The sequence below is a fragment of the Sinohyriopsis cumingii genome, chromosome 6, assembly GCF_028554795.1.
Source record: "Sinohyriopsis cumingii isolate HCF-2022 chromosome 6, ASM2855479v2, whole genome shotgun sequence".
Lineage (NCBI taxonomy): Eukaryota > Metazoa > Mollusca > Bivalvia > Unionida > Unionidae > Sinohyriopsis > Sinohyriopsis cumingii.
Genome location: NC_142966.1, coordinates 141,795,720 through 141,820,443, shown reverse-complemented (window position 1 = coordinate 141,820,443; position 24,724 = coordinate 141,795,720). Strand labels below are relative to the sequence as shown.

The 24,724-nt window shown below is 37.8% G+C and overlaps 1 long non-coding RNA gene across 1 annotated transcript; it reads right to left on the bottom strand.

Annotated features, from left to right (window-relative positions):
* LOC149798148 (uncharacterized) lies at positions 1–5,213 on the bottom strand. The gene is made up of 2 exons (XR_016421583.1): positions 5,125–5,213; positions 1–347 (listed from the first exon to the last, which is right to left on the bottom strand). It is a non-coding gene; the product is annotated as an uncharacterized LOC149798148 (long non-coding RNA).
* Positions 5,214–24,724: the final 19,511 nt, after the last annotated feature.

Genomic DNA, 24,724 nt, shown 5'->3' with positions numbered 1-24,724 from the left:
GACATTTGCATTGTGTTATGTTCAAGAAACATTTACAGAGCATTTTCAAAGTCTTCATTTTCCAATAATATGACTCTGGTCGAGTGTTGTTGTTGCCATTGTTGTCTTGCAGTCGAAATTGTCCCCGACCATTACATGTCCAGCGTGGTCACAAATCGTAAAGAAGCACCAGTTTCCAATCTGTCCATGGCTTATCTCCTCTCCCGGGTTATACCAATCTCCGTTGTAAAAACAGCCCCCTGGTGTAGTTTCAAAGTTAAATGGAGTTGTTCCGAAATCAACTGGAAATCCCGATATCAAAGGCAACACCAATAAGGACAAAGAACCTATCATTTTTGATGTAACGACTGAAAAGAAATAATAATACTAATAATAATAATAATAATTTTAACACATATTGTTGTGCTAGACAGAAGGTTCTCAATTGGTCGCTTGCTCGTGTTGGACAGAACGAACCAAACATATTATTTTCCACTGACATAATATGCCAGATATAGTCATTTGGGAGTAATCTGCTTATCAGGTTGGATTATATTAAACAGAATGTACAGACTGCGTGCAGAATCTGTTATCAGGTTGGATTCTGTTAAACAGAATGTACAGACTGCGTGCAGAATCTGTTATCAGGTTGGATTCTGTTAAACAGAATGTACACACTGCGTGCAGAATCTGTTATCAGGGAGTTTGGTGCATTACATTTTTGCTATATCGCTGAAACGTGTACAGTGATGTTATATGCGGTTTGTGCGATTGAACTGAATGGGTTTCGTCAAAGATAGATTGCACTAACGATTAGATACTGACGACAGGCAGGACTGCAAGTGCGGAGCATATTTTGCTGCAACCCCTTAAGTTCCCAAAGCTACCTTACATGGTCCATTGACACACTGCATGCAGCTCGCATTGCTGTACGGACTATTGACACACTGCATGCAGCTCGCATTGCTGTACGGACTATTGACACACTGCATGCATCTCACATTGCTGTACGGACTATTGACACACTGCATGCAGTTCGCATTGCTGTACCGACTAGCCTCCCGCAGTCTTAGAACACCCGCGTCACCTTTTCTCACATATACAGCCGCGGGCTTCAGTTCCAAAACCATGCGGTTTGCTCTGCTGAACATTAATAACTTGGTGCTCCGTATTTATCTCATATATCTTAATTAATGATCGACGAGGATTAATTATATTCAAACATATTTGTACATATTATAAAAAACTGTTTTGACGTTATTAATCCTATATTCCAAATGAGGATTGATCACAAACTGTATTTTGATAGGAGAAATAATCACAGCTAAAAATTATGTCCTTGGGATTATTAATCCTATATAGAAGTAATGATGACAAAGGCAAGGCGTCGAAGATTTCTAACGACCTTCCATCGTGTAATAATTATAGAAAATAGCAAATAGAAAAGGATAAGACGCTATCCGTGTTACAGGCGAGTGCAATTTGTGAATAATAAGTAATTTGTACAGCTCCGCATAAACAGTATGACAATGCAAAAGAAGAATAAAGTGTTGTAGGTGGCAGGGTCCAGTTTCGCAAATTGACCCCTGGCAAATTTATTAACTTAAGGCTATGGTTTGACTTTTTCAGCTTATTATTGTCTACTATTTATAGATATGGATATATTTGTGAACTAGGTGTTTCGGGCTTGTGTTGTTCTTGAAATTGATGTCAGGCATGTACACCTTCCATAGTTGCTCTGCAGTATGTTGATAATGAAATACCAATAGTCGGCTAGGAAGAAGAGCTAGCCTCCCATAGCAGTAGACACGTGGGTTCAAGGCAAGTAGAATATCTAAAAAAACGGCTTGGATGACATCTATTCTGAATTGCATCAAAACTTTTTAGTAGACAATGTTTTTAAAAAATTTCATCCAGGGAAAGTGCTTGCGTTTGCACTGTGAGCACCACATGTTGTCAAAAATGACCTTTGGATGTGCAAAATGCATGTATAAAATAGGGTGTGGGGTGCATAAACTTATTCGGCTATGAACTGCCATTGACTTCTCTGATCAAGTGAATAATATTTTTATGCTTTGTTTTAATATAGGTATCTAACATCATGGACCTTTTTGACCTCACTTGTGTATTTGATTTTTTTTATGATTTTTCATACTAGGTCGCTGATTGCGGAATTAAAATTGTACATAAAACTGGCCCCTGCCCCCTATATGCATGTTGAACTTTCGGTAGTATTCTTTCTACTTTACTCGTGTGTTATTAAACCTACTTGTGGAGTAGTTCCTAAAGTGCTTAAATCTAATGAGGAATACCTGTGTAGCAATCCTCTAAATTCCTTGTCTACATTGCTTCAGTAAATGAATGAATCAAGGATGGTTGATGAGGATATGCTAAAAGAAGCCAAGAAGGATACACTTTTCTGGAGGGGAAAAGCTGAAACCGATGCAAGGCTGCATGGAGTGGTGCTTTCTATCAGAACTAGTAAGATGAACGACATTTCACCTTCCCAACAAGCTCCTCATGAAACTGCGCTTCCCTTTGAACAGATCACGTCATGTGACCATCATTAGTGCCTACGCTCATAACGTGTCTAGACTGGAAGAAGCAAAGAAATATGAGGTCTTAATCCACCTTTTTAAATCTACAACCACCAGTGGAAAACTGATTATCATGGGCTCTTTCGAAGCTAGAACTGGGAAAGTAGTCAGCGACTGGAAGGGAGTTCTTGGCCCGCACGATGTGGAGAAGCTGTACGGAAATGGCTTGCTCTTATTGAGCAACGTGCCAAGCATATGTTGTGCATTAACAATTCTGTATTCCAGGAGGCTGACAATTACAAAACAACCTAGATGCATCTAAAGTCTAAACAATGATATATGAGAGACTACGTCATTGTCAGTGGGACCCGTATGACGTCAGAATCACGAGCATTATGCGAGGTGCTGAGTATAGGACCGAAAACAGACTGGTCAGATCGATTCTCAATGTAAAAATTGTTCCCACTCCGCGCAAGCGTCCGAAGACCGCCATGGCACCGTTCAATACAGCGAGACTGTAAGGTGCGTACCATGAAATCAGTCTAGGAGAACCGCATCGAGGAAATTTGGACCTATACTCCGTCTTCTAAGGTCATCAATACAGTTAACAGAGAAGCCATCTGGTCAGTACTAGCAAAATATCTTTGCCAGCGCAAATTCATCAAGATCATCTGGCTCTTCCATAATCACATGTCCTCTCAAATGGTGACTTGAACCATTCATGATCTTGAACAGGGAAAGGTAGGGCTCCGGTCCTCTTTAACCTTATAATTACCTGCGTCGTCAACCACGCCGTACAGGTTCTCCATAAGGGAGTTTATATCAGATACCGGCTTGAAGTTTCAATAACTAATTGCAAAAAAATTTTTTAAAAAATTCACCTCTGAAGCCCTGAAGCCATGCTTTACAAACCTTGGCTGTGTGATCTTCAGTGATGATTCACTTGATAAGATATTTACAAGGGTCAGGAAAAGCAAGTCAGTCGCACGGAATGCTTCACAATCGACTACTAGACCATCACAATTTTAAGGTAATTAACGCAAGGGTCCTCATCTCTCTGTCCTACAACTGCGAGACCTGTACTGTGTACCGCAGTCACATCAAGCAGCTAGAAAAATTCTATATACGGGCTCACCGCGTATTCTTTCAAATAATGGCAAGATGAGGTTACCAATAGCGAAATCATGGATAAAGCCAAGACAACAATTATCGAGGCAAAGCTACTCAAGTCTCAATTTCGCTGGTCAGGCCATGTCGCCAGAATGGATGGCAACCGCTTGCGGAAACATATCTTCTTTGGGAACAAGCATATGACCTAAAGAAAATAAAGACTGACCACGCAAGCGCTATTGCGACACCACTAAAGACAGCCAGAAGTGGTGCGACCTCAAACTATCAGAGCTAGAATGAACAGCACAGGACCGAACCAGGTGGCATGCTATCCCCAGTAAAGCACCACTTGTCCTTGAAAATGAACGTCGGAGCCAAAGGAGGCAGCCAGGGAAAATCGCCCCAGGCAAGCGTCCATCGTTGTCACTACAACGGATTTCCAATATTCTATCTGACATTGACAGTACAAATCAAGGCTGTGACTGTAGAGCCATCCCCGTGCCCTCAGATGACAGCACTGAATCCGTCTTCTTCTGACTCGAATGATTACCATTATTATTACTATTATTTCTGATTCACTCAAAGTGCTTAAATCTACCTAGGAATAAATGAGGGGTAATTCCTCTAAAGTGCTTAAATCTACCGAGAAATACCTGTGGTAATTCCTCTAAAGTGCTTCAAGCTACCAAGGAATACATGTGGGGGTAATTTATCTAAAGTACTTGTTTGCAAAACATTGAAGTATATGTCAACAATGTTAATCTGAAAATCTATTTTAGTCACAATCGTCTTGACATTCAAAGTTTGGAAGCAAATCAAACTGAACAAAGAGAATAAAGTATTTTTTCCCTGAACAATTGTATTTGTTTGTGGGCAGCGGGTGCTGAAATGGATCTTGCAGATCTGACCAGTCTCCAGCCACAGTGGGAAATTTGATTTAAATCAACTGAAAATATTAGTGTTATAGGGATTTGAAACTGTCGATTCTATCGTCCAAAGTGTCAGTCAGCCATTAGGTTGGACAAAGTCTTGTATAACGACCACAATACCTATCAACATTATATTGGGTCAACATGGGGACTCATCTGATTGGTCAGTTTAGACAGGGTTTCAATATAATGTTTGTTATGCGATAATTGACTCACGTATCCAATATAATGTTTGTTATGCGATAATTGACTCACGTATATCCTGGCCAGTCGATGTCAACTGGGAAAAACTAACAACAAGGCCTGTCCTCAGATGAAATACACATTCCTGCCACACATGTAATACACAATTACTTTCTAGTCGATTTGCACCATTAATAGCATCCGGGTATTTAATACCCTTTGTTTGCGCACTTCAAATGTTAATCATCATGTTACTTAAAGAAGAGAGATTATGAATCGCTCATAATTGCCATCAGTTAAGAAGTTTGCCAAATTATCTTCATAATATCTCAAATATGTACCCCGCGTCACCTTTATCCCGGAGCGAAGATGTTTGTCACACTTACATTCAAAAGCAATCAAAAACAGGTTCCTTGCAGTGTCAGTCCAAACAATGGAACGTAATATTAAGCATAAAAGCCGTACTATCACATTTTATCTTCATTAGTTTCGCGTTATTTAGCGCAAGGTTTATCTTATCTATACATTTATACTGATCAAGTAACAATGATCACGATGACCGTATGTCGTGGACAAGATAAATTAAACTACGAATTGGCATAATTCTTTTTTCTTTCTTTCTGCATTGTGTGCCAAAACAACTCTATTAACCCAACTATGGACAAACTCAGAAATTATAAAGTGAATTGAGACTTATCATCTTAGACGAACTGAGTGATTTATCCTTTCCATGTTGTTTCTTTCATTGTTTAGTAATGCACTTACATACCAATAACAAATCTGTGGAAATCATGCATGGAAGACGGAATGTAAGTTCAAACTTAGTTGTGCTTTGCAACAGAACATTTAGCAAAAAGACGTATTTTATTTATACCAACCTTCATCACCCTATTTCTCTCTCTCTCTCTCTCTCTCTCTCTCTCTCTCTCTCTCTCTCTTCAATTCTAGTTCCATCGGGCGGCATGTCGATGTGGTTGATATCCGACGGGTTGGTTAGGAATTTCTTATTGGTCGCGTACAACATATCCAGCGACCATATATGATCAGTGGCGCAGCACCATCTGTCCACCAGTTCTCCAGGCGCATATAGATATTCTATGTGGGCCAACAGAAGTGGAGGGAGTTGCCGCCATCTTATTTCGCACCCATCCGGGTCGGCACAAAGGTAGGTCATCCATCGTCTTTACAGGCGTTGTACCCATTGACCACGATATCTTGCTTGTTGAGGGTCTCCACAATGGCCGTTTGCCTTTTCACCCATTCCAGGCTGCGCAAGTTTACTCCACTTACGGAAAGTAACACATTATTGGTGTGCGGATACCGGAAAAACGTTAACGGGTTTTACTAAATACTGTGCTTGATGGAGCCCCGCCTCACTCCCCTTAACGGGAAACCAGTTTTTAACGAACAACTGGGATATTATTTTCATAAACTCTCTACTTGGGTTTACCTTGTAATAGGCTAGTCCACCGGAGCAGACCCCTCTTATATATTGTCTTTATTTGTTATTTGTTATGTAGGGAGCCGCGAGCTTACATCTGGTGTCGGTTAACGTTGCCACCCTGGCGGATTCACCTCTGGTTCTAGCACTGAAAGAAGCATGATTCATGTGCGGGTTCTTCTCGCTGGTTTAACAGTTCACTATGCACCGTCTCCATGAGAAGCTCAAGAGCACGATTTGGTCCTCGCGGAGCGTAAGCTGAACTCCATCGACGAGTTGGTTTCGTCATCCTCTGACCGCAAATTCCCTCCTGTCTGAAGATGAATTTACTATCGATTTGACGAGATGCAAAATTAGGAATAAGCTACTGGAAGATGCCGGTGCAGCCCATGCCAAGGTAGCAATCAGCGATGCCGAAAAAATGCCCTCCTGTCCATCATCGGCCCGGTTACACTGCAGATGTCATCAAAATCTCTGATGATTTTTCAGCATTAGTTTATCATATATTCCTCCTGCACAACGTTCCAGAGGAAGTCCAGAGCGCTCGACCACCTTTGAGCCAAATCGATATCCATGGGTTATGGTGTAACCAACATGCCGTTTGGTATGGGTCCATTAATGTATATGCCAACCCTCATTAGCCACCCTGTTTCGTAAGGATCATCCTCGAGAGCATCTACATATTCCTTAAATGCTTCTTCCGATACGCTTAAGAAGGGTCTGTTGATGGGCTGGTATACACCCCACCCCCCAATCGTGATATCATCTTTGCCGTGTGAGGACTTCTCTGCATTGCTTTTAGACCCCCCTAGACAAAGGTTGTTGGCACCCATTGTCTGTGCTTGTATCCAATAGGCAGGCATCGTCTCTAATTGGTTAGGTTCATGGTGATCGCTTGCTGAACACCTAGATATGACGGCCATACTACCTTCATTTAAGTGGCATCTCACCTCTCATACCAACCCCTGTGGAACTATCTGATGAGGTAAAAAAAACATTCTGCTCCGTGACTTAGCATTTGTGATGCCAGGTGAAAACAATTTTCCGTTTGACTACTGATACTTGTGATATTATCATTATTATTATTATTATTATTATTATTATTGTATAAATAGCACATAAATCCAACATCATCGTCGTCGTCATTATCATCACCATCATCATCGTCGTCGCGGTCGTCGTCATCATCATCTCGTTATTTGTATCTATGACCAATTTGCCATACTGATTTGATATCATTTTCAACCACTAATCTACTTCTTCCATTACATTATATCTTTGACATCCCAACATCATTATTCTTGTTTTGTTAATATAAGTCACAAATATATTTTTTCCATGTATTGCTTCCTTGCACCCCATCATTAGTGTTGCTTTCATCACTGGGACGGACATCTCAGCGTGTTTAAATTTCGGCGAACATGGGTATGTGAAAAAGCTTGCCACTAGCTTTCTGTGGGTCAGCGTATTTTACAGAAGTTTTCCCTGGTTCTTTGTCCACGAGATATAATGTCAGCCATATAGCGTATAATTACAAATATACAACAGACAGAAATAAAAGTGATATTCCAGGATTAAGCAAGAGATTGCTTGATGATATTAACATAAATGTTATAATTACGAATAAATAACACCATCATACAGGTTGGAGAATTTTTAATTCGTATTCAACGGAGATTAGAACCCGGGTCGGCGGGTAAACGGCACCTATCGTCTTGCCTGTAAGGATAAACTCCATACGATCTCGTCCATGTAAACTTCACCCAAAAATGAAGTTTTAAAGTTGGTGGTACAAGCAATCTTGCGTAAGATACACAATATATATATATATATATATATATATATATATATATATATATATATATATATATATATATATATATATATCCTTTCATGCGCTGAAAATAGCGTCAAACACAATTTTGTTTTATATCTATATCACTATAAAACCCTCTTCACCCTCTTCATGATCGTAATGAATATTTGCACGTTCATCACCACCCATACCTCTCTGAGGCCCAGCCTCCACATTGATTAACTGCCTGCAAATTCACAATTATATTTAAAGGTTTTCATTTCTCCTCCTAGTCCCTAACCCGACTTCATTCCTTTTCCATAACCATTGTGTATAGCGTCTCATTCTTTTGCTGGGTACGTTGTCTAAGTTCGTATACAATTTTGCTAATCATCTCTGCTCTTTTTTTCATCAGCTGGTGCACAAACGAGCAATCTCTCTCTCTGTCTCTGTCTCTCTCTGTCTCTCTCTCTCTCTTTGTTCAAGTTGTTTGAAGATGCTGTTCGATTTGATTTCTGACAATCTCATACATCTGGGGGATACAGGGGTGGGTGCGAAGTGGAATTTATTACTTCGAACGTTTCCCGCTTATTTTCTACGCTGCGTTTTTCGGACAGAAATATAAACAGCTCAGATGGAATGCATCCCCACCTCCCTCCCCAAGAACTTTTTAGTAGCCTCATTGGTTCTATCGTCGTGGTGCAAGTGTGTGCCTAACAAAGGGTCATCATGCCGCAGATATGAAGCATGATGTCCCACCCAGTCACATTATCCTGACACCAGGCCAGCTAGTCATAACACTAACCTTTTAATGCTGATTGCCAAGTGAGAGAGCAGCTAGTGCCAATTTTACGAGTCATTGGCAAGATTCATTCGGGTTTCGAACCCGTGACATGTTTCAGCCGTTATATATATATATATATATATATATATAGAGAGAGAGAGAGAGAGAGAGAGAGAGAGAGAGAGAGGGAGAGAGATGTATATATTTAGGCAATTGGTATGAATCTTTGGTCCCTCATGATTATAACTTACTATCTCGTAATTAGCATTTAGATATGTCGTAGTTACGACCTACCATCTCTTAATTATCAGTGATAACATACGACATACGAAGCCATAATTACAAGATTGCTAACTTGTAATTACGAGCTACCAAGTAGTAATTACGAGATAATTAATAGATTTCAACGTGATACTAACAGGTTTCTGTGCAAGTTTATCTCCAGTAATGGTTGACTTTTTGTTATGCGTTCAATCTAAACTAATTAAATAAATTTGATGAACATTGATAAAATATTTTAAACATGTATAGTAACAGGTCCGACGTGACGATTATTTACCATCTTCCTTGTAGTCTTCCCTCAGTCCTGTTATCAGTTGTCTGTAGACTATATACAGAATATATATCACTCTTGAATGAGATTTGCGTACACATCCTTTAGTGTAACCCAATAAGTGTCATCGTTTGTTGTTGGTTCTCTCTCTCTCTCTCTCTCTCTCTCTCTCTCACACACACACACACACACACAGACAGACCCAACCAAGCACAGACCAAGAAGCACAATGTCACGGAATAAGCCAAGAAAATAATTTGGTGGCACATTATAAAGATTGTATGTCTCATTTTATTACTTGGACGCGTACAGCATTGCCTAGAGTGTTTTAATTTTTCAACCTCGACTAATAGTGAATGAATAATCTCTTTTTATGTTGTTTTTAGCGAGATACCCATATTTCATAATGTGCACGGGTACTTTATCCTTTGTCTTGAACGTATTTTGTTTAGTACTTAAAGCAAGCATATTGCTATGTCCTGGGACAGTTATCGCCGAGATCTTGGCAGGAGGTATCGCTTTAGACAATTTACAACAATCATAGGGCTGATTGGACTGGCTGCGTGGCAGCACGATAGGGCTGGCATTGTGGCGGCATAGGGCTGTCAGCATGGCAGCATATAGCTGGCAGTGTGGCAGCTTATTTGATAATGTATCAGCATATTTTGCAATATGGCATCATATATGGTAATGTAACTGCATAACTGGCAGTGTGACAGCGTAACTGGCAGTATGGTAGTATAGCCGTTAGCAGTATAGCTTCATAACTGACAACATAACAACACAATGCCGTAACCGAAAATGGAGTTGAAGATGGAGAATTCATCCCAAGGATGGTGATAGCATATAGTTTTGGTGAATGATTCATTTGTTTTTACGTAATTTTGAGCTTAGTTTCCTTATCTGAATTGTGTCGTAGTGTGTAAAGCAGTTCATTATTACAGTAAACGCGTCAATTTGTTGCAGTATATTTTTATTCATTGTATTGTGACATTAATATTCATGGCAATAGATTTGAGACTCAGTTACTTCAATCCCATACATTGTGTTCGGTGTTTTCACTTGATCCATTCTGATTTTAACTCGTTACACACACACAGACACAGACACACACACACACACACACGATATCTCTATCAATATTTTAAATATAAAAAACACAGATGAAAGTAAGTTAATGTATTATATTGTTACGAGTCTATGCTCTTAAACTAATTAACATAAAAGAGTGAAAACAGCATTTTTTGGGTAAAATTTAACAATTTATTTCCCTAGAATACAAACTGAAAAATGAGAAAACTTACGGTATTGCGAATTAAATCCAAAAAGTCCAAGCATCAAAGACACAAGTCATAGTAATAAAACGTCCCGAATAAAACTAAGTTCAGGTCCCGAAGAGATCCAAAATTGAAGTTAATCGGGTGTCTGTTATGGCATACGAAGTACTGATGTGTCAACAGTCTCTTGTTGAATCACATAAATATTATTCCAGGTTCGAATTCAGGATAAATTCCAGTGAAAGTCTTTATCCAAGAATTTGATCTGAGCATTTTGGTATTTCCAGAGAAAATAAACACTTGAATTTCATGATTTGAAGAAAATGCAGTTCTTCCCATACTGGTCATATCATAATACAACTTAAAGTGCTAGATGTTAAGGCCTGACTGGTAAAATGCTCACAGTCACAAGATAATATAGTTCTCTGCTTGACCTCATGTCACAATTAGCAATTTCTAAAAACAACCATTGCCTAATGGAAAATAACCTTCTAGAATGATCTACTGAGTCTTGCTTATTTACAACACAGTAGCCTACAGAATTCACTTAGGGATCTCCAAAACCCTGACCCTGATCAACATATCTGCTCCTTCTTTGTTTACCGGTATAATAATCCTGATAATAATAAGCTTATGTACATAGGGAACAATGAAGCCATTATTAGCTGTTTACATAGATGGAAAAAAATGAGGTCAAGCAGAAATAAACTCAGTTTTGGACAAGGTCAAGTCCAGCATACAATGTTACATTACAATAACATGTAATGGAATAAATAGGAGATTTAAATCTGAACGATAAACAATTAAATTAAATATACATAACAATATTGACTGTATAAAAATACTTTACTTTAAAGTTTTTTTTACAAATAAAAAGAAAATAGGCATTAGACTTCTACAACACATACTAGTCTATTCAGCATTCCTGGCCTTTGTATATGTAATTTTGTACACGTATACAAAGTTTGCACTGGGTGCCAATAGAAGGGAAATGTCCGAATTCAGAGGAGAAAAACTGACACCGTTTAACATTGTGACTGAGGAAATATTGAAAGATCCGTCTTAATTTTCCGTTGTTGGTTCGTTGGTATGGACTTTCTCTATCTTTTATTCCACACTATTTACTTCTTCGGTTCTCTCGTCTGTAATAATCATCGTCATCGTTTCCGTCGCCGTCCTCGTGTTTATAACACTCCGATACAAGTTATAGTACTAAGCAGCTTTTGAATTTATGTCTCCTTTGTCGTGCAATAACTGCAATATATATATATATATATATATATATATATATATATATATATATATATATATATATATATATATATATATATATATATATATATATATATATATACACACATGTACATATACATGTACATATACATATATATACATATATATGTAGATAAGATAGATATAATAATAATAATAATAATAATAATAATAATAATAATAATAATAATAATAATGATAATGATAATAATAATGAGGACTTTGTATAGAACCTAATCTTTAAAAGCTCTAAGAGATTTACAACATTAGACAACACCTATAAGATAAGAAACATAATAATATCATTACAAAAACAAACAACATGAAATTAGAAAAACATTAAAAACATAAAAAAAACATGCTGAGAATATTTCAGGTAGGAAACATTATTAGGTCGTTAAGTTTGTTCTTGCAGTCGAAATAAGTGAGTTTTGAGAGCCCTCTTGAATGTGATCCTGTGCCTTTGGATAGTCAGTGTAGGGTACAGAGCAGCGGGGAGGTGTGCTCTGATCGTGGTACTCTAAGTATGATCCGAGCAGCTGTGTTTTGAACTTTCTGAAGTTTCTGGAGTAGATATTGAGATGAACCAGACAGAATTGAGTTACAATAGTCCAGTCTTGAAAGTACCAATGAACACATAAGTGTTTTAGTGACATCAACTGAAAGATATTTGCAAATTGAGCTGATGCGTCTCAGCTCAAGATATGCAGACTTGCATATGTTCATGACATGTTGGTGCAATGTGAGAGTACTGTTCAGAGTAATACCTAGGTTTCGTACTGACTGTGTGAATTTAATGTTGGCGTTGTTGATATTTATTGTTTGAGGTAAAGGATGTGAATGAGAAAGTCTGTGTTGTGATCAGAATGGCCTCAGTTTTATCATCATTCATCTGCAGCTTGTTACAAGTCATCCATGATTTCACATCAGAAATGCACCTCTCTACACCTTGGGTGGTAGCATCAACTTCAGTTGGGTGGCTAGATTTGTATATTTGGGTGTCATCAGCATACAATTGGTGAGACACTGGATGATGATCTATGACACGTGAGAACCACTGAGTGTAAAGAATGAAGAGAACAGGTCAAAGAACAGACCCCTGCGGAACACCACAACATAGATCAACTGGGCTGGAGTGTATTCCATTTGCAGATACAATTTGTGTCCTGTTGACCAAGTAGGACTTGAACCACAGTAAGGCTGTATCATGAATGCCAAATACATGCTGGAGACGGTGAAGTAATATATCATGGTATATTGTGTCAAATGCTGCAGACAATTCAAAGAGGGTGAGGACTGCAATCTTTCCGCTATCCAACGCAGAGAGAATGTCATTAACTACTTTTAGAAGAGTAGTTTCAGTACTGTGGCAAGGGCGATATGCAGATTGTACATTGCTGAAAAGACTATTTGAATTTAGATGAGATACAAGATATATACATATATATCTTGTATCTCATCTAAATATATATTGAAGCATAGTCGAGGTGGAAATGTTTCCGTCTGGATTACTTTCTGGAATGTATGCAGTAAAAGGGGAGAGAAAGAATTTGTGCATTATAAATTTTGATCCCGATAACCGAAATAACTTTATTAAATAGTTAACAGCCAATAAATTAATTTTTTAAAAATTCAGTTAAAATATCACATAATGTACAATAACTCTATAGTAGATGTAAGACAAGTAGAGCGACAGTCAGATGGATCGGCTATAGAAACAATAATCATAAACAATACATGCGAATAATGTTGGCACTCACTCCAGTAGTTTTATAAATTATATATTGGGTTAACTCGAAATGGGAATCAATTGCAATCTCTTTAGAACTGATAGAAGTCTGGTTCTGGATCTGTCTTCTGACGATGCTGAAAAATGGTAGATATTTGGTTGTCAGATGTTAACTAGCCAAGGGCAGAACTGCTGCAACGCTCAAAACGAACGGAAACCAAACGAAGCAAATCCGTTTGGATCTCGCGCTTGGTAACACATATCGTATATGGAAAGAACGGAACATACTCGAATGATATCCCAATTGACTACAACTCGAAATGGGGGGCAAATGTAGACCGCCTTGGTACACTGGAAGAACAATTGAAATGATTCCGCAGCTACTATTACTACTATACTGAATTGACTGTACATATAATTCAATAATTATAGGTTACTGCATTTGTATGGGAAAATATGAACGAGTTTTCGGAATGAATACTGCACGAACTTGTGAGTGCAGTATATCCTTCCGACAAAACGAGTTCATATTTTCCCATACAAATGCAGTAACCTTTTTATTATATGCTCATTTTTTTATTCTACCTAAGGTTTAATTATATAAACAAAATACACTACAAGAAACAACGTAAATGAATGAATGCCGTATTCCAAACTAAATACACAAGCGAAGATTTGACATTACAAAATGACATTATTCATGCGTTCATAGCTCCGCCCAGATAAATTTGAACTTAGTCGCGCGGTCGACATAACTTTCGAAAGAAAATGGCGTGTCTAGTTAAAATTGAAATTTGCAGTCATATTGTGAATGAATGCGCATTGCAACGACTTTTCCATTTGATCTGGAGTGAATATATTTTGGTATTTTGTTTCGATTCGACCAAAGTTTGTGATTTTGGACTGGATTCATCTGTGCAAATTATACATGAAATACATCGGATTGAAGTGGCGCGGGAGAAGTTTGTTTACGTCTGCAAATGTGTTTCTGTTTCTGTCATTGAATGTTTGAAATCATAACGTGGGAAAAATATGAAGTCTTTCAAGTGCAATTTTCAAAAAGACGCTATGGAATTTAATGTGTATTTTATTTTGAGTGCAGTAAGGAGGATGCAATTGCACTTATCATCGAAATTACAGCACACTTTCGAAATGAGTAATCCAGATTGAAAACCTATGGCATGGCTCATGTAATTTGGATTTGCAGAATTAAGAAAAAACATTTTGAGGAAATTCAGGATGCAAAACTGTAAGTATATTTTATTTTGCCATTCTTATCACCAGATAAAGAATACAGTATATTCCTTGTCACTTGTATGGTATTTGTAAGGACATAATCGTCCGTCTTTTATATAATGTAGCTAGCCTAAATCCGTAACATTGTATCAACGCAGAATGTGCCAAAACAGCTGGGGTTTTTATTGCAGTCCGCGAAACATGTTTTAGTTATTCAGAAACAAATTTAAATAGCCACAACGTAAAGAGCCTCTTATGCGAGTGTATATGATTTGTTTACAAATCAAAAGTGCTGGTGTCTGCGTCATTGTTTGTTTATAATAGAAAGTAGTTCCTTTATTCACGTGAATGCTATATGTGTATTGTCGCGCGCGTTCAGTATCGGGGAATACTGAAAGATTCTGACAATGTAAAGTTAACGGGGGAAAAAAATGAGCATATAATAATAAACAGTACCAATAGGATATTGCTGTTGGCAGGTTTGCACAAAACCGAACATTTAAAAAAATTTCGCGCCTCGGGGAAAGGTCTGGTACACACCACGTTACAGAACTATGACATGTACACTAAACACGCCACATATAAATGGTACGGGGGATGGCGGCTACGGTTCAAACATCTTTAAACCTTCTCTGCTTCGTTTGTTGTGCTGTGTTGTATGGATGTTTAACGTAGTTTTAACAATTGTAGATACATAGCTACAAAGTCTGCAGCTGATGTTGAAATATGAACTAAACTATCGCAAACCTAATGACTAAATTCTGAATCAAATGTGTTGAAACTTTAAATTCATTTTCTGAGTTCTATAAAAATTATTAAGTAGATTATAGAACGGATGAATGCAATCACGTGATTATTAACATATATGCGAAATAAATACACTGTTTCAATATTAATGATTTTTGTTCCACATGCAACAAACTTGAAATGAATATGTACTATTAAAACGAGATTAATGAATGAATGTTTCGCATCTAAACAAAACATCATCTTTAAATATATTAAATGTGAATTATTTCATCGTATATATCATTATTTGAATTTTCACCCTTTTCTATTATTAATAATGGAAGTCGCTTTTTTTATTTACACATTTTACCAAGAAAGAGCACATATAAACTACTTACTGTTTAATGGGAGGCGATGGACTATACTGGTTTGTGACATCAGCCTCTTCCACAGTGGCAAACCAGCTATTCTAATAATACTAATAATAATACTAATAATAATCATCTCTGTCTGCGGCGGTTCGAGTCTCTGATTCAGCCAATGTGGGTATGTGAGAAAGCTTGCCAGTAGCTTCTCGTGGGTCGGTGGTTCTTTTCGGGGTTTTCCCGGGTTCTTCCTCCACCATTAATACTGGCCGCCATGTATAGCCTATCGTGTGCTGAAAAATGGCGTTAAACCCAACAACTAATAATAATAGTAATAATAATAGTTTTCATAATCATTGTCTATCATAACAACCGCTATCGGTGTCAAACTTTAAAATATGTATTCCAATGAAAGAATCAGATTAACGATCTTTGTCGTCATATTTGATTTCTTTTCATTTTTTTTGTGTGTCCCTACTTCTAAAATGGAGTTTAAGAGGCACTTCTCATTTCCATCATTGTCATGGGAGAGAATTCTTGTTCTTTAATATAAAGTGTTAGGTCTCACTGGACAGTTTATCTGGTGAATTTTCATCCGACAATGACCAATTACAAAAAAATGAGAATTTTATACTGAAGATACAAATAAAAACAAACTAATGATTTTTGTAGAAAGCATATACGTGTGAGATGTTGACTGCAGTAATCGGGCTAATTCCTTGTGCAACTGGTGGTTTTTATACTGAACCAACACTGCCACCAACGCCTAAATTTGACATTCATTTTTGACAATAGCTATTTTTAATATTTTTCTGTAACAAGGCAGCTAAAAGAATCAGTATGTGCCTATGCATGAAAAAAGTTCACTAGTACTATAACTAATTAGCATACTTTTCATCACCCCTCAACCATCTCGATTTTTAGATATTTACCTCTGTAGCAGACTCAAATACGTAAGCCAAGTCGGCAGCTCATTTGCAGCCCAAGTTACGCATTTGATCTCCAATGCTCATCTAACTGACAGTCACCAACAAGCCAACCTATTTCCAAGCCCAACTCAAAGTAAATCTAAACCACATAGATTTAGCTTGTGTGAATTTATAAATGCTAGGCTTGTGATAATTAGGTTCATGCCTTCTAAAAAAAATTGGGGGGGGGGGGTCAAACTACGAAACTATCCAGTGAGAACTTACTTTGTAAGTTACCTTTCTTACCATTAAAGACAAAAAAATATAACGAGTGTTATTTACCTATTTCAATGAAATTGTTTGGATTTCTTTATTTGTAATATTAGATAAAATAATGTTGGTTATAGCCAGATGAGGACGTACAGAGACATCGAATCTGGACTGCGATTAGCGGGTGTCGAAGCCATGACCCTCTGATTGCAGATAGGGGCCACCATCCATTTAGTACGTACGCAAAAATCTGGCTAAGCTTGACCCCCCCACCCCACCCAAGAGGGTGATGTAATTTGTTAGTACTGTTATCGAATGTTAAATAATTTAACCTAAAACAAGGCTTGCGGCATTCAAACCTTTACAGAGTTTCAGCAGGTGGTTAGCCGATTATGCAAAGACGAATATAAGAGTTCGAGTTAGTTGATCTGTGCAATGAAAACCACAGGTTTTAATTTACTATAACAAAATAACGGAGAATACAACTTACTTACATTTTCATTTCTACAGACTATCTTTCTTCAGGGAAACCAGCAAATCTTATTTCGTACGCTAATACGGAAATTTAATAAAGCCTGGAATCATTTTGTCTTCATTAGTCAGCTGCAAACCACCGCGGTCATGTACCACAACTTGATTGCAATACAGTGTCTACGTGATGATGTAGTGTGACGTAATAATTACGTCCATCTTCGCTTGCCTTGGTTCCGTTCTACGGTTATTACGTGCTTTTGAAACCTGTACTGGTTCCATTCTACAATTATTACGTACTTCTGAAACTGGGGATGCTATACAGTGAGGTTGCGTGCATTTGCGAAAAGCACAGTAGACTAAATCAATCTACTAAGACTTTGGCAATACACTTTATTCTGCTGAAATTAATCGATATATATTTTTGGGTGTGCAAAACTTTATCCAATTATTAACATGCATTTTATACTAATACACGAATCACAACCATACCTATCTTTTCGAGTATGGATTTCTGCGATTAGGACCTTTTTATATTTCTAAAATCATTTTATCCAAGAATCTGTCTCTGTAAATATTACAGCAAATAAAGGTCATTTTGACAGTTTACTCTTTGCTACGATGAGTTAAGTATTTCTGTGCAGCTCATATCCACATTTTTCTCTGCTTTATATCTCCTCTTCTTCCAATGACAGTTGGAAGTAGTGAAAATAGGAACGAGGTTATTCAACGGTAAACTTTAAATTTTCGTGAGTATACATTCTTTATTCATATTGTTATCAATAGGTTGACGTTACGAGTTCGTCCATTGAGTTGATGAGAACTACTTTAGACTTCCAGTGTTATAGCTGGAAGGAATGGTCTGTCAGCGCAGGACGCTAAAGAGGCCGATATGCCTCCTGAATGTTCTATGGCATTATGGACCGTGGATGAACGATCTTTTTCTTTACAGTGGTTTCCATAGTTGATGTAGGGTCCTGGCTGTAGCTTGCTAAGGAAAGATGGAGCAGGCAATGTTTAGCGCACATTTTCTAACCCCTTCCTCATGTCATGGAGGTGAGCAGTATGAATCTTAAAAAGGCTGATTCTCGTCATGCAGGGTGGTTGCCGAACTCCACTGCTGCTCTTTGTCAGTGTAGAACGGCTACATGGCCTGAGCCACCTGTCTGCTGATTTGCGGCTACGGCTACCAGTGTAACCACACCTGCCACTTCGTCACTAGTCAGTCGCCACGGGACTTTGGGGTAACAGGATGTCTAGGTTGAGTGACGTGCGCGATTACCTAGTTTAAATTGAGGTAGAGTTGCGCGTCGTCGCCCTCGCTATTCCAAGACCATCTCGATCCAGTTGAAAAGCATGGTCTAGAGAGCTGTATATGTAACCTGATGCAGTGGATAAGACTACCTATGTGCCTCTTCATTCTCATGTGCTCCACAACGCGTCGGTTGGAATATCTCCCTAACCGTTGAACTATCTATCGGTTTCTTTCGCGCATTCCGCCGAAACTGGTCTTTATATGCTTGGGTAGGTAAAGCCTAATTCACCGAGGGTTTATGACCCGTCGGCAGCGCCGGATTATCTTATTAGCTTAATCCGGTACTACCAGTCGGATACTCTCACCTGGTATAGCCCACCAGTTGAAGTGGTTTACCGGGATGTGACGGCTACGCATGTTTCATCTTGGAGCCACAGGTGAGAGCTGGGTGCATGTGGGGACCAAAGGTAGACGAGCTACCCCTGAAGAGGTACGACTGTTACCCCACCAGAGGTGCTACCCCTCCTGTACACTCCCGTAAACCCCGGTTAACTATGCAATTTATACGCGAAAATACGTATAAGATGACTGGAAAGCAGTTTTGTTATATACGATTTCTCAGCTAGTGAAACAAATTTGAGGAACTTGGAATTTATGAAAGAATCAGAACCAAAATAAGTACTTTTTTCTTCAATGTCCTTTTTATTACTTTGCGTCTTTTGACCATATTCACTATTTATGCATGTATGTATGCATGCATGTACCTATGCGTGCATGCATGTATAACGTTTTCCCTTAGGGTATTATTGCTAATATAAAAGGGCGTACAATTTAAAATTTTTAAATAGATGTCTCCGAGCCCCCAGTCAGCAATGCTTACGGTCAAGGTCGATAATATACAAAAAAATCAAATTTGAGGAATAACAATTTATTAACATATCAAAGTATTCAAACACCACAAGTTTCCACAATTTCACCAAATCGGTCGACCTATTTAATCTGCCACTGTAATCTGGTATGCAACAGAGTTTCCACCTGTTCCTGCTACTTGACTCGTCCGTATTATTTTTCCTTGACTGGTATTCAGTACCCCTTCCGTCTCTAGACTGCGCCCTTCACCCTTCCACTTCCTCACCTTCCGTTTTCTGGTCGGCCTTTAAACTTCTTCCTAAGTTATTATATCCGGTACCGTTACCTCTAACTACTTCGTCACCTTTGGGTGCACTCGGTCCAAACTAAACAACTCCAAAAACAGCACCGAAAATTTTTCTGTAAATAATAAGGGATATATAGTCAAGTTTCCCTTTCGATCTAGACAATCTCACACAAACTTTCATCAGCATAATGGCTATCAAAATTGGGTCACGCATACACTCACACGCTTGTACGATAAAATAAGGGCAATACAACAACTGTAAAAACTACTCCTGATACGTCCACAACTTCTATGACATAAGTATACATTTGTAGTTCTCGCTATAGTAAGTACCAACATAACAAACAACGCATTCCTTACCTTACAAATCATAAGAGGTACACACAATGTTCAAATACAAATATGCAGATGCTTCACGATATGTTCAAAAGTCCAACATGCCTAACACTATAGTTCACAACTATGTTCAAATTCAAAATTAATACAAGTTCAGACATAACTCATTAATACAATAGTTCAATTCGATGCACACAGCAGCAAATTACACAATTCCTATCTCAGGCTAACAATCCACGTAAAGGAATCTTGTATACTACTAATTTCTCTAAAGGTTACAATAGGTAAATAACTCGAATACGAAGGTGAGCTTAACTCTAATAAAGGTAACTTCTACATACCAACATAAATCTAGTAATCATTTTCTACATATTACATATAAACATACAACTCAGTAATGTTCAAGAACTCCGAGTTAAGAATTCTTACCTTTAAGCTTTTCAAGTCGGAATTCCCGCTCTTCCTTTTATTAACCACGTTCATTTGGATTACGCCTATTTGAATTCACTCCCTTACTTAAACTTTTACGTTGTCAAAATCCTAGTTAAGTAGTGAAGTTATCGTAAAATGACCTGTAGAAGAAGGGTCTGTTTGGGACATGTGCCTGCTCGCTTTTCTCTAACTCAGCCCCGAATTAATACTTGGGTCTCTGAACTGTAGTCTGCCTAGTTTCTCACGCGCCTGTCAAATTTCTTTCTCTTTGAAGATCCTCCAGAGTTGAGTCAAGCCGCAATCTTGCGTAACAAAGGTCAGTCGCCAATATCGTGGTGACATTCCCCACCCCAGGTATGTATGTATGTATGTTTGGATGCATGTATGCATATATACATTGAGTGGCTTAATTGCACACGAGTACAATATGGCTCTATGGTCCCGATTAAAATAAGTTATAAAAATGAAAAGGTAACGAAACGAAATTTGTAGTTTGCAAAGAGACTAGTATCTCTTTGTCGGGATTTATTTATAGCCTGAATTCATTTTCTGCATCATAATTTACAATAGCTGCTTGAGATAACAGCAAACTTCGTAGAGACAGGTAATGCAATGGTTGATTGCAGTCTGATTAAGAATCTACACTGCAAGCAAACAGGATAAAATCTCCCTATACAACTGTTTTATAATTTGTTTTATACAAGTTTCCTACGATCGTGGTCTGAGGCTTCTAAATATCTTAATCAAAATCATTTTGATGATGGTATTAAGCATTAAAATTAAAGACATTCCGAGTCTTATTGCGCATGTCTAGTAGGGTGCACGTCGGGTGTAGATGCTGGTGTTGATGCTGGTACCATTGTTTTGCAGTTCCAGTTGTCCGCTTGGATTATCTGTCCGGAGTGGCCACAAAACGTCCGGTAACAATAGTTTTCGATCTGTCCACGGCTTATTTCCTCTCCGAGTCCGTACCAACGGCCGTTACGAAAACAACCTAATGATGATGATGATGATTTTAAAGGTGATGATGATTTTGATGGTGATGATGATTTTGATGGCGATGGGGATGATTTTGATGGCGATGGGGATGATTTTGATGGTGATGGGGATGATTGTGCTTTTGGTAAGCTTTTGATGCAGCCGAAGTCGTCCGCGATGATTATGCCGTTTCCGCCGCAATACATAACGTAGCAAAAGTTTTCCATACTCCCACTACGGATCACCTCTCCGGGCCCATACAAATGGCCTTGGTAAAAACAGCTCCCTGTTGTCGTTTGAAAGTGAAATGTGGTTGTTTTTACTGTTGTCTTGCAGTTCCCGTCGTCCACGTGGATTATCTGTCCGGAGTGGTCACAAAACGACCAGTAGCACAGGTTTTCCGTTTGTCCATGGCTTATATTTTCTCCGGGTCTATACCAACGACCATTGTCAAAACATCCCACTGCTGTAGTAGTTTCAGGTGAAGTTGGTTTAAGATCAACTGGGAATCCAGATACCAAAACGACCACCAAAATTAGACAATCTCTCATTTTCATGGAACGGCTGCAAAGATTAATAATAATAATAATAATAATAATAATAATAATAATAATAAAATGGAAATGCATATTATAGAACTGACAAGAAAGTACTAAAATTGTTGTTTGTGTGTGCGGACGGAAATAACCAACCAAACTGTGTTCAATCTACAGAAAATGCGAGGTATGTATAGTCACAAAGAACCTGCTTACCAGTTTGGATTCTGTTGGACAAAATGTACTGACTGCTGTGCAGAATGCGCTATCAGTGAGTTTGGTCTTATTACGTTTTTCTCAATCAGTCAGAGGTGATGTTCAGCGACGTTACATGCGGTCTGTGCGAGTGAACTGAATGGGTCTCGATATAACTAGACACCAGCAACCGAATATTGACGACAGACTGGGCTGCACGAGCCAGCTGAACTGTGGTCAAAGTATTCAAGCAGCAAAATGGCATGAGCGCTTGCATTCTGCACGATTCGTTGGTGGAGTCGACGTACTAGACGACAAACACCGTTCCGTTCCGTCTGGCACTTAAAACTGTCACTAAAAATACTTTTAAGTGGCTTTTCGTTTATTCTTGTTAATCTGAAACTTCACTATAGATTGAAGTTTCCAAAGCTGATCTGTACAGTCAGGTCACACAGTGCAGTTTGCATGCTCTACATACTAGCCATCTTTGGAGATCTGTATTATCGTTTCACACAAGTACTGCCTCAGTGAAACCTTCCACCTGACACATTCTTTGGAGCGGTTCACTCGCGATTCTTTGCAGAACAGAGCGGCTTGCGCATGACGACCATTAACAAATTGGTGGTCTTCCTTTATCTCGGGTATCTTAATTAATGATTGACGAAGATGGATTTTTATTAAAACATATTTGTATATGTTATACAAACTATTTCTTATATATAAAATTAATCTTGTTATTACGACCATCCTAAATGAGAATTAATCAGAAACTATATTGAACAGAAATAATAACAGCTTTATATATATATATATATATATATATATATATATATATATATATATATATATATATATATATATATATATATATATATATACATACATATATATATATACATATATATATATATATATATATATATATATATATATATATATATATATATATATATATATATATATATATATATATATATATATATATATATATATATATATATATATATATATATATATATATATATATAATGACCTGCGATCACTTGATAATGTAATAATTACAAAAGCAGAAACCAGATAGATCCTACCCATCTAATGCATAACGTTTGCACAACGTTGCCGTAAGGTTGTGACTGATATCGTCAGGAAATAACGTTCTGGCTACGTTGCTAAAACATTACACATTAACATAATTTTCACAGTCCTTTTGATCTAAAAATAATAAAAATTACAAATGACACCTATGTGCATGCACCATAACAGTTTGCACAAGAAATCGGGCCCCTTCTACAAAGAGAGTAAAGTTTTACAACGTTGTACCAATGTTATTGTTAACTTTACACTGAGGGGTAACACTAATGTTTTCATAATTTTATGCAATTTGTATTTTCTAAAGAAATAACTGAATGAAAGTTGCATTTTTTGTCGGAGAATATTTCATTCGTCAGTCATTTTGATTACAAACACAAAAATCTTTTTACGAATCTACAAACCAAAGTTTGTAACTCTTCCTGTACCGGCCGAATAACATTTGTAGATGAGACCATTTATTATCTGCTAATTTCAACCTTCAAGGTAATGCCATTAATTAATTAATCTATAAGTCATATTTTTAACTGCAGAACGTAACGTTTCTATTTTGCTACAGAGATTGTTTTTGACTGATTGTTCTATTATGTTTCTTGACGAATTCACGCACACGTACCGTAAAATAGCGAACATAAGCTGCAGGTTATCCAAGTTTTTCATACCACGTCGTGTTGCAAGTGTGTGTGTGTGTGTGTGTGACAGTTAATAGTGATGCCTAGCACTGGGGCATCATGCCGCAGACATGTAGCATCATGTCCCCACCCAGTCACATTATCTTGACACCAGGCTTAGAATATTATTTTGTATGTCTCTACCTTCCGCCCGGCATGTCTGATTCCAATTAATTATTTTACCCATTCCCTTTTTAACTCTATTAGTTAGAACTTTACTTAAAATTTTATAATCTATATTTAGGAGGGAGATGGGCCTCCAATTTTTAAAATCCAATTTTTAAAATCCTGCCTCTCCCTTTCCCTTTGTATATTAAGGTAATGATTCCCTCCGTCATTGATTTAGTCATTGTTTCCTTTCGGAAGAGTTTATTATTATTATATAACCATTCTAGAATGGACGACAACTCACTTTGGAATTTTTGATAGAATTTCGCAGTGAGTCCATCTCCACCTGGGAATTTCGTCTTAGATAGTTGGTTTATAGTCTGTTTAATTTCTTGTGTGG